We start from the raw sequence: 10,176 nt of genomic DNA, 5'->3' as shown, positions 1-10,176 counted from the left end.
AGGTGGCGCTATAGAGCTCGTCCAAGATTGTCATATCCATGGGTTCAGAATAGAAGCTTCATCATATCCATTGAATTTCAGTGAGATTGGACAAGGAATGTGCACGTGAGAGCAACTTTTGTGTGCATAGCGAGATGCCCAACTTTGCCGCTCTGTCACGACCACACCCCCGCATTGAAAGTTATGGTTTTTTGTCAGAGTAAACTTCAATGGCTTTTCAACAGGTGGACGTCATTTTAAGGTGTGTCGGCTCATCCTACTCGGAGTAGTGATGCTCCAAGTAAAACATGTCATTTCCTCTTGCCAGCAGGTGGCGCTACACTTTTTCCAGATTTTTTCACTGCAGATGTGTTCAGAGTCAGACTACAATCATGCACATCAATTTTGGATCAGATTGGATTATGCATGGCTGAGTAATGGCCATTTTTCTTTTCATGGCGTGTTTTCGAAACGACCTCCAATTTTGACGCGCCGCCATGGTCACAAACATCCATAAAAACTTAAAAGCTTTGCAATTTAACATCGGACATGTGTTTAGTTTACAAAACCAAAGTTTGGAGTCATTACTCTCAAATCTCTAGGAGGAGTTCGTTCTAGAGCGAGGCCTGCAAATGACCAAAATACAGCAAAAATGACATATTGTCATCAAAATATCAGACTTCCTGTGCAACTGACAGCTTGGTCCCAAGAGACTTTTTTGTAGGTTTCTATCTGATGAACATGCCCTGTTAAAATCAAGCTTGTATGTCAAAGCATATGCGGGGGCTCGGGACAAATGTCACTGTAGGTGGCGCTGTCGAGCCGTTTTTGTGCGCCCATGCCAATCTCCTGTAAAATACGAAATTTTTCGCGACTCCTGATGTGTGTGCCAAATTTGGTGAGTTTTGGGGTATGTTAAAGGCCTCAAAAAGGCGACTCTTCCGTCGGAAGAAAAAGAATAATAATAATTAAAGCTACAAGTAGCATTTAGCGGGCCCGAGCACGTGCGACCGCATGGCACGAGCGACCGCCCCGTGAGCAACGCCCTGCTCGAGCCATTCTCGTCGTTTTTTCTTGTCCATTCTGGAGCTCCAAGCTATTGTTAATACGACAGCAGCCTGGGGGGGGGGGGGGGGGCTGTAATCTGTTGCCTTAAGGGACAAAGACTTTTGCATATAGCATGAAAAAAATTCAAGCAATGATGATAATTGCTATCACTGTCCCTAAGGATGAGAACAATAGAACTCATTCAATTTCCACTACAATGTCTAGATGAGTGTCAGCTATGTCTGATAACTTGGCCAATTAGCTGGACCGGGATCTTGCAAAGTGCAGGTGGTTAACGTCCAGTGTAATGAGTCTGTGGACGGCAACAGTACAGCATAGCTTTTGGTTTCCACAAGAGAAGAACTCTTGACACATCTGCCCTAACAGACAACTACAAGAGGAGTTGAAATGTATAACACGGTGAAGGAGTTTTTGTGCAGAAAAAGGTACAATTAGAAAAGCTGGTAGCAGTGACTGCAGATGGGACTCCTGCTATGATCAATAGACAAACAGGTTTCATCACTCACTGTAAAGCTGACCCAGACTTTCCAAAATGTCTGCATTACTGCTGCGTCATTCACCAGCAGGCCTTATGTGCAGAAGTGATTGGCTCTGGACATATAATGACTCTTATTCTGAAAATCGTAAACAACCTCAGCTGCAAAGCAAAACAGCACAGGATTTTTAAGGTGCTATTGGAGGAGATGTCTGTTGAATATGGTGAATATGAACATTGTGAATCTGAACTTGCATTCTTGACTGACATTACTGGAAAACTAAACCACTTGATCTGCGAGCTGCAAGACAATGGCAAAACTATTTTTTTTTGACCAGCCTGCCTGAGCCAGTGTTTTTCTTGTGGGGATCTTTTCTGCCAGGGCTTGTCAGCTTGGTCAGTGGATGTTGCTGCAGTTGTCTCCCTTGCTGGGACAGCTGGAGTTAAACACAGCAGCTCACGGCTCTGAAGTGGACCCCGTTGCTGTCCCAGTCTGGATGGGCACTGTGGCGATGTTCCAATGGCCAGGCTGGCTCCTGGTATAAAGAGATTCCCAAATACCATTTCCTAACCGCAGAGCCAAGGATGTGTTTACATGTTTAGGTCAAAAATGTGATGGACAGCTTCATGTTGTCTAAACATGCCACCCTGTTATTAATCCAGTTGATATGGTTCTCCATCTGTGTCTAGGTGATAGAAAAGCATTTTTTTTTATATTTACAGCTCTAAGCAAACAAACAGTTGTCTATATAAAAGAGCTTTTACAATTGTGCACTTTTAGCAGGTCTCTGAGTTCATGTGACCAATGTATGGTGGATTTTCACAGACCTTGTTTAAAACTGAAGGTGAGAGAGACTTAGAGAAATGGCTTCATTGTTCTGGAGTTCTTTGTTTCATCCACAGAAGAGTAGAATTGGTGATTGATTTTGAAAAGCTGCTGAAAAAAGTATCTTTTCAAATTGCAATTTCTAACTTGGGTTTTACATTTTGTGTTCCATTTTTTGTGCTTTATTTGGGAAGCATTTGTTATTTGTTTGGTGTTTTTAAGGTTCTGCAAATATACACATCATTTTTTTAGAGACATTTGTTATCAGTTGTGTTTGTTGATTTGTAGTTTAATTTCATTGGATGTATAGATGTCGTGTGGGGGGGAGGCTCGACAGCAGGTAGGACCCAGGCGCAGAGACGGGAGGCAAACGGGTTCAGGGCAAGTGGGTTTATTTAACTAACAAAAAGCGCTGCAGAGCAGGATGACAAAACTAAAAACAAAAACTTACTGTGGCATGGCAAGGGACATGGACGCCAGACAAGAAGACGTGATCAACATGAGCAGAAGTTAATGGACCAGCACAGGAGGAAGGCAGAGACAAGACTTATATACAGACAGGGCAGACAAGACACAGGTGAACACGATTAGGGCAGATGGGGACCAAAGGAAGTAAAACTCAAAAACATGACAAGACAGGAAACCTTTCAAAATAAAACAGGAAACAGAACCAAACAAGACAGAACAAGAACTAAAGCGAAAAAAAAGACAACAAACTGAAACCATGACAATAGAAAGGAAAAGAAGTTCAAACATTGATTATAAAAAAGGATATAAGAGATAAAAAAAAGAAAAAGGAAAAGAAAAAAGATAAAATATTGATTTAATTGCATTTTGAATGAATAAAAACAATGATTAATAGAATCAGAAATCAGAAAAAGTTTTATTGCCAGGTTCAGTAGAGCGCACTTTACAAAACGAGGAATTTGACTTGGTGTATAGTGCAATTAAGAATAAGTTAAAAATTAAGTTAACAACAACAACACACTATATACAGTAGAGTAAGGTGAATTAAAGTGGGAGCACAGATGGGCTGGGATGGTGGGGCCTGTAAGTGGCACCGACAGTCCTTTGGTGGGGGGGGGGGGGGGGGGGTCACCTGGGGGAGTTGGGGTTCTGTTCAGCAGGCTGGCTGCAGTGGGGAAGAAGCTGTTCTTGTGGCGCGAGGTCCTGGTCCTGATGGACCGGAGCCTCTTGCCAGAAGGGAGGGGCCGAAAGAGATTATGTCCTGGATGAGAGGGGTTGGCTACAATCCTGGCTGCCCGCCTCCAGGTCCTGGAGATGTGCAGCTCCTGGAGAGACGGGAGGTGGCAGCCGATCACCTTCTCTGCTGAGTGGATGACGCGTTGCAGCTTGGCCTTGTCTCTGGCCGTGGCCGCAGCGAACCAGACTGTGATGGAGGACGTGAGGGTGGATTCGATGATGGCGGTGTAAAAGTCTACCAGCATCTTTTCAGGGAGGTGAAACTTCTTCAGCTGCCTCAGGAAGTACATCCTCTGCTGGACCTTCTTAGTGATGGAGCTGATGTTCTGCTCCCACTTGAGGTCCTGGCTGATGATGGTTCCCAGGAAGCAGAAGGACTCCACAGAGGTCACCGGGGAGTCACAGAGGATGACAGGGGGGAGGGGGGCTGGGGCCTTCCTGAAGTCCACTGTCATCTCCACTGTCTTCAGAGCATTAAGCTCCAGGTTGTTAGCGCTGCACTATGACACCAGCCTGGCTATTTCACTCCTGTAGGCCGACTCATCTCCGTCAGAGATGAGGCCGATGAGTGTGGTGTCGTCAGCAAACTTCAGGAGTTTGACAGACAGGTGACCAGCTGTGCAGCTGTTTGTGTACAGGGAGAGTAACAGGGGTGAAAGGACACAGCCCTGGGGGGATCCGGTGCTTGTGGTCCGAGTATCTGAGACGAGCTTCCCCAGCCTCACATACTGCTGTCTGTCCGTCAGGAAGTCTGTGATCCACCTGCAGGTGGAGTCAGGCACATTCATCTTGGAGAGTTTTTAATACTAAGTCTAGACAGATTTAACACAGGTTTTTGGATGAAAAAGGATTTTTTATAAATCATCTGTTACACTTTTAAGTCTGAAAAAAATATGGAAGGCAGCAAACACAGATCCCTACCGTTTTTAATTTTTTTGTGCTGATATTTGAAAGATAAGTTATGCAAAAAAATAGGTGTTTGCAGTTTTGCCTAAAAAGACGTTTTCGGACCTTTTTGGATCAAATGTTGTCTAAAAGTTCACCTGTAACTTCAATCATTCTGAATTTTTTTAGGAAAAATAAACCACTTCAACTGTGATCTGCAAGGCAATGGTAAAACTATATTTTTTATGGAACAGCCTGCAGTGTTTCTTGTGGGGATCTTTTCTGCCAGGGCTTGCCGGCTTGGTCGGTGGTTGTTGCTGTTACCAATCCAGTTGATATGGTTCTCCATCTGTGTCTAAGTGATATAATCAGAATCAGAATCGTTTATTGTCATTGTACATGGGGATACAATGAAATTGCAGCAGCCTTGGAGTGAAGGAGTTACATAAAATAAAAATAAAAATAGAATAGAAAAAGAAATACTGTATTTACAACTCTTAACAAAAAATGAACAATATGGACAGAAACTGTTAAATATTAAATATTTGTGAATAAAATAGAATGGAATTACATGAGTTGCTGTGAGCACAGCTTAATAAATATCAAGTTATTGCACAGTGACCCGGTTAGACAGTCAGGATATTGCACGCATTGTAGTAAAATTAGAGTGAGGTGTGGTTGGTGGACGTATGTGCATTCCGTATGATAATTGCCTGTGGAAAAAAGCTGTTTCTTAGTCTGTTTGTCCTGGTTCTGATGGACCTGTACCTCCTTCCAGAGGGCAGCAGTTCAAACAGAGGGAAAGCAGAATGGGTGGAGTTAGTGGTGATGCTAGTCACTCTGCTGAGGCAGCGAGACTGGTAAATGTCCTTCAGTGAGGGGAGGGGGCAGCCGATGATCCTCTGCGCTGTCTTTACCACTCTCTGGAGGCTCTGCCGTTCTGCTTCAGTGCAGTGGGAAAACCACACTGTGATGCCATAGGACAGAATGCTCTCAATGGTTGAGCGGTAGAACGTTACCAGCAGCTCCTGGCTGACGTCGTTCCTCCTAAGTTTTCTCAGGAAGTGCAGGCGTTGCTGGGCCTTCCTGATGACAGTCATGGTGTTGTTAGACCATGTGAGGTCAGCAGAGATGGTGGTGCCCAGGAGGGTGAAGCTGTGGACCCTCTCCACACAGTTTCCATCGATGTAGAGTGGGGGTGGATCTGTTCTGTTTTTTCTGAAGTCCAGGATGATCTCCTTGGTCTTGGTGGTGTTCAGGATGAGGTTATTAGCCTGACACCACCTTGAGAGTTTCAGGACTTCGTCTCTGTAGGCCGTCTCGTCGTCCCCAGAGATCAGCCCCACCACAGTAGTGTCGTCTGCAAACTTCACCACGGTGTTGCTGGTGTGGGCTGGTCTGCAGTCTGCTGTGTACAGTGTATACAGCAGAGGACTCAGCACACATCCCTGTGTGGAGCCTGTGCTCAGCGTCCGGGTGGAGGAGAGGTGGGGGTCAAGTTTGACTGTCTGTGGTCTGTTTGTCAGGAAGTCCTTGATCCACGAGCAGGTGAGTGGGTGGAGTCCTAGTTCAGACAGTTTGTTGACCAGAATGTCAGGAATGATTGTGTTAAAGGCTGAGCTATAGTCCACAAAGAGCATCCTGGCGTAGGTGTCTCTGTGTTCCAGGTGGCTCAGCGCAGTGTGGAGGGTGATGGAAATGGCATCATCCGTTGATCTGTTTGCTTTGTAAGCAAACTGGTGGGGGACGAAGATTGGAGGGAGGGAGTCTTTGATGTGTCCCAGGAGCAGCCGCTCCAGACACTTTGTGATGACAGCAGTGAGTGCAACTGGGCGGAAGTCCGTGAGGAAGGCTGTGGATGAGGACTTTTTGGGTATCGGGATGATAGTGGATGACTTCAGGCAAGCAGGGATGAAAGCCTGAGCTAGCGACAGGTTGAAGATTTTTGTGAAGACCTGGGAGAGTTGATCGGCGCAGGCCCGCAGAACCTTTCCGGGAACTCCATCAGGTCCCGCCGCTTTCCTGGGGTTTACCCTGCTGAACATCCGTGCCATCCGTGCCACGTCCATAATGGCATTGTTTTTATATTTAGAGCTCTAAGCAACCAAACAGTTGTCTATATAAAAGAGCTTTTACAATTGTGCACTTTTAGCAGGCTGAAAAAATTATCTTTTTAAAATTGCCATTTCAAATTTGGGTTTTAAATTTTGTGTTCCATTTTTCTGTGCTTGTATTGGAAGGATTTGTTATTATTTTGTTTAAAAGTGCTACATATTGTATATACACATAATTTATTTAGAGAAATTTGCTATACGTTGTGTTTTTTGGTTTTGTAGTTTAATTTCATTGGATTTATATTAAGGAAAAGAAGTTGCAGCATTGATTAAAAAAGGATAAAAGAGACATTTACTGTCTAAGTCTTATGTTACATCTGTAGAACTGTACTGAGAGTTGGGTTTTGTTTTGGAGCACATTCATATGTTTTGTTTGTAAAAAAAAAAGATAAAATATTAGGTTAATTGCATTTTACATGACTAGAAAAGCAATGATTATTCATAAAAATCTATGAAAGACATACAAAACAAATGAAAAAGCAGTCTGCCCTCCCTCTTGTGTCTAAACTCTTGTCACCTCACTTCTGGGTTAGTTAGCATATGAACTGGCAGCTGGTGTGTGTGTGGGGGGGGGGGGGGGGGGGGTGAAATTTGACTCCAGCAACAGGGATGATTGAGGAGCAGGCTGCAGCATGAGGAAAAGACTTAAGCATGTAAGAGGAAATGACATCCTACAGTTGACCAGTTCATTTTATATCTGTAAAGAATATTCAAGAAGCATTTAGACATGTTCAGCTATATGCGTGTGAAACTTGGTGTGGATATTTGAAGCATAAGTAATTTTAAAACACACTTGTTTGGAGTCCAGACGGAAAAAGCACAGGTTTTGGGATGAATCAGGATTTTTTTAAAATCATCTGTTTCACCTGGACTTCTGAAAAAAATATGGAAGGCAGCAAACACAGATCCCTACATTTAAAAAAATAAATGGTGTTGATATATGATGATTAAGTTATGAAAAAAAATAGGTGTTTGTAGTTTTGCCTAAAAAGACGTTTTCGGACCTTTTTGGATGTAATGCTCTCTAAGATGTCACCTGTAACTTCAATCATTCTGAATTTTTTTAGGAAGCAGTAGCACATAAATGCCTATGAAAGTTGAATTCTTGGTGCTGATAACCTAAACAGAATTTATGCTAAAAATCTTTGTTCAGTCCAAAATTTCATTAAAAAAATCAAGTGATGAAGTTTCTCGTAGACCCTATAGTGTTACATATCAAAGCTGGAGGTTATTAAAGGCATCTAATTCTGAAATCTCAGCTTCCTGAGACAAACGGCTGATTTATAATAAATTTCTATTATTTGGGTGCACATAATCGACCACTTCCTGTTACGCAGGCACCGTCAGGTGTACACCCATGAAACTTTACATGATGAGAGAGGACCCTTCTGAGTATCTCCAGTTTTAATTTCATGCACATCGGACAAAGCAAAGAGAAAATACAGGGCAGAATGTGCCCAATGCAATAACTAGGTGGCGCTATAGAGCTCGTCCAAGATTGTCATATCCATGGGTTCAGAATAGAAGCTTCATCATATCCATTGAATTTCAGTGAGATTGGACAAGGAATGTGCACGTGAGAGCAACTTTTGTGTGCATAGCGAGATGCCCAACTTTGCCGCTCTGTCACGACCACACCCCCGCATTGAAAGTTATGGTTTTTTGTCAGAGTAAACTTCAATGGCTTTTCAACAGGTGGACGTCATTTTCAGGTGTGTCGGCTCATCCTACTCGGAGTAGTGATGCTCCAAGTAAAACATGTCATTTCCTCTTGCCAGCAGGTGGCGCTACACTTTTTCCAGATTTTTTCACTGCAGATGTGTTCAGAGTCAGACTACAATCATGCACATCAATTTTGGATCAGATTGGATTATGCATGGCTGAGTAATGGCCATTTTTCTTTTCATGGCGTGTTTTCGAAACGACCTCCAATTTTGACGCGCCGCCATGGTCACAAACATCCATAAAAACTTAAAAGCTTTGCAATTTAACATCGGACATGTGTCTAGTTTACAAAACCAAAGTTTGGAGTCATTACTCTCAAATCTCTAGGAGGAGTTCGTTCTAGAGCGAGGCCTGCAAATGACCAAAATACAGCAAAAATGACATATTGTCATCAAAATATCAGACTTCCTGTGCGACTGACAGCTTGGTCCCAAGAGACTTTTTTGTAGGTTTCTATCCGATGAACATGCCCTGTTAAAATCAGGTTTGTACTATAAAGCATATGGAGGTGCTCGCGAAAACAAATTTTGCAGGTGGCGCTATCGAGCCATTTTTGTTTACCTATGCCGTTCTCCTATAAAATATGAAATTTTTCGCGACTCCTGATGTGTATACAAAATTTGGTGAGTTTTGGGGTATGTTAAAGGCCTCAAAAAGGCGACGGAAAAGTCGGAAGAATAATAATAATAATAAACCTAACAGATACAATAGGGTCCTTGCACTCCGTGCTCGGGCCCTAATAATAACTCTTACAGATACAATAGGGTCCTTGCACTCCGTGCTCGGGCCCTAATAATAATAATAAACCTAACAGATACAATAGGGTCCTTGCACTCCGTGCTCGGGCCCTAATAATAATCCGAGTAAATACAATAGGGTCCTTGCACTACGTGCTCGGGCCCTAAATATATCCTGATTATTTAGTTTAGCACATTAATTATCTGTAGAGATTTAGAGAGCAGACACTCAAACAAGAACTGAATAGAAGAGTCATAAAATACACATTTTGTCTTAGTTGCATTAAGATGAAAAAAGAAACACATCAGCAACCTTAAATAAAAACTAAAAACCTTTCATCCCGATTCATCATCAAACCTTTTATCTAAAATGATTATCCCGATGGGTTTTCTGGGGGCAGATCAGGAGAAAAGGTGTGATTATTCCTAACAATGAGGAGGAATGACAGCTGGGATTGACTCCCTGGGGGAGTGAGATCCACGGTCACCCTGCTGAACTGCCAGGAACGTTTAGTCGACCCAACAGGAAACCCACATGTCAAAAATCAGAACAGGTCTCTGGTGCTCTGGGAGGGGTGGAATTGAAACAGGAAGGGGAGAAAAATGTGTCATTTTATTACATCATAACTGCTCCTTTAAATAAACTATCAGAGAATCTAGATGAAAGTTTCCTTCTGCTGCGTTTTTAACCTCCAAAAGGTCAGGTGGGTTTGATATTTTCTCTCATCTGTTTTCACCAAACTTCACATCTGTAACTTTTGACTATATTAGTGAGAAGAAGTCTTTGTAGCTCATTTGTCTTCAGCCAAGAGTTTGTCGATTTCATTAGTCGCTGGGCTTTCCTTTGAGATCGCGGTCGCAATAATGTTACCATTAAAAAAGTTTTGGGATGGTGCTGAAGGCTGAGCACTACCAGCGTGCCACGGATGCCGTTAAAACAGAACCCGAAGATTTGAAAAGGAAAAAAAGAGGATGCTCACAAGGATGAACCATTTCGTGGCAAGAACTGTGCTGTTAGCCCCGCCCCTTCCAGTTGGTCAAATTGCTCTGTCCCTCATTTTGATAGTTTGTCTTCTTTATGGCAGCATCAAGTGCTTGACTGAAGTGAAATCCCACCTGAATGCTGTAGATTACAGTAAAAGAACAGCCACCATCCTGTATCTT

The sequence above is a fragment of the Oryzias latipes genome, chromosome 15 (assembly GCF_053564925.1).
Source record: "Oryzias latipes strain Hd-rR chromosome 15, Olatipes_Hd-rR_3.1".
Classification (NCBI taxonomy): Eukaryota; Metazoa; Chordata; class Actinopteri; order Beloniformes; family Adrianichthyidae; genus Oryzias; species Oryzias latipes.
Note: the sequence above shows the minus strand (reverse complement) of the source record.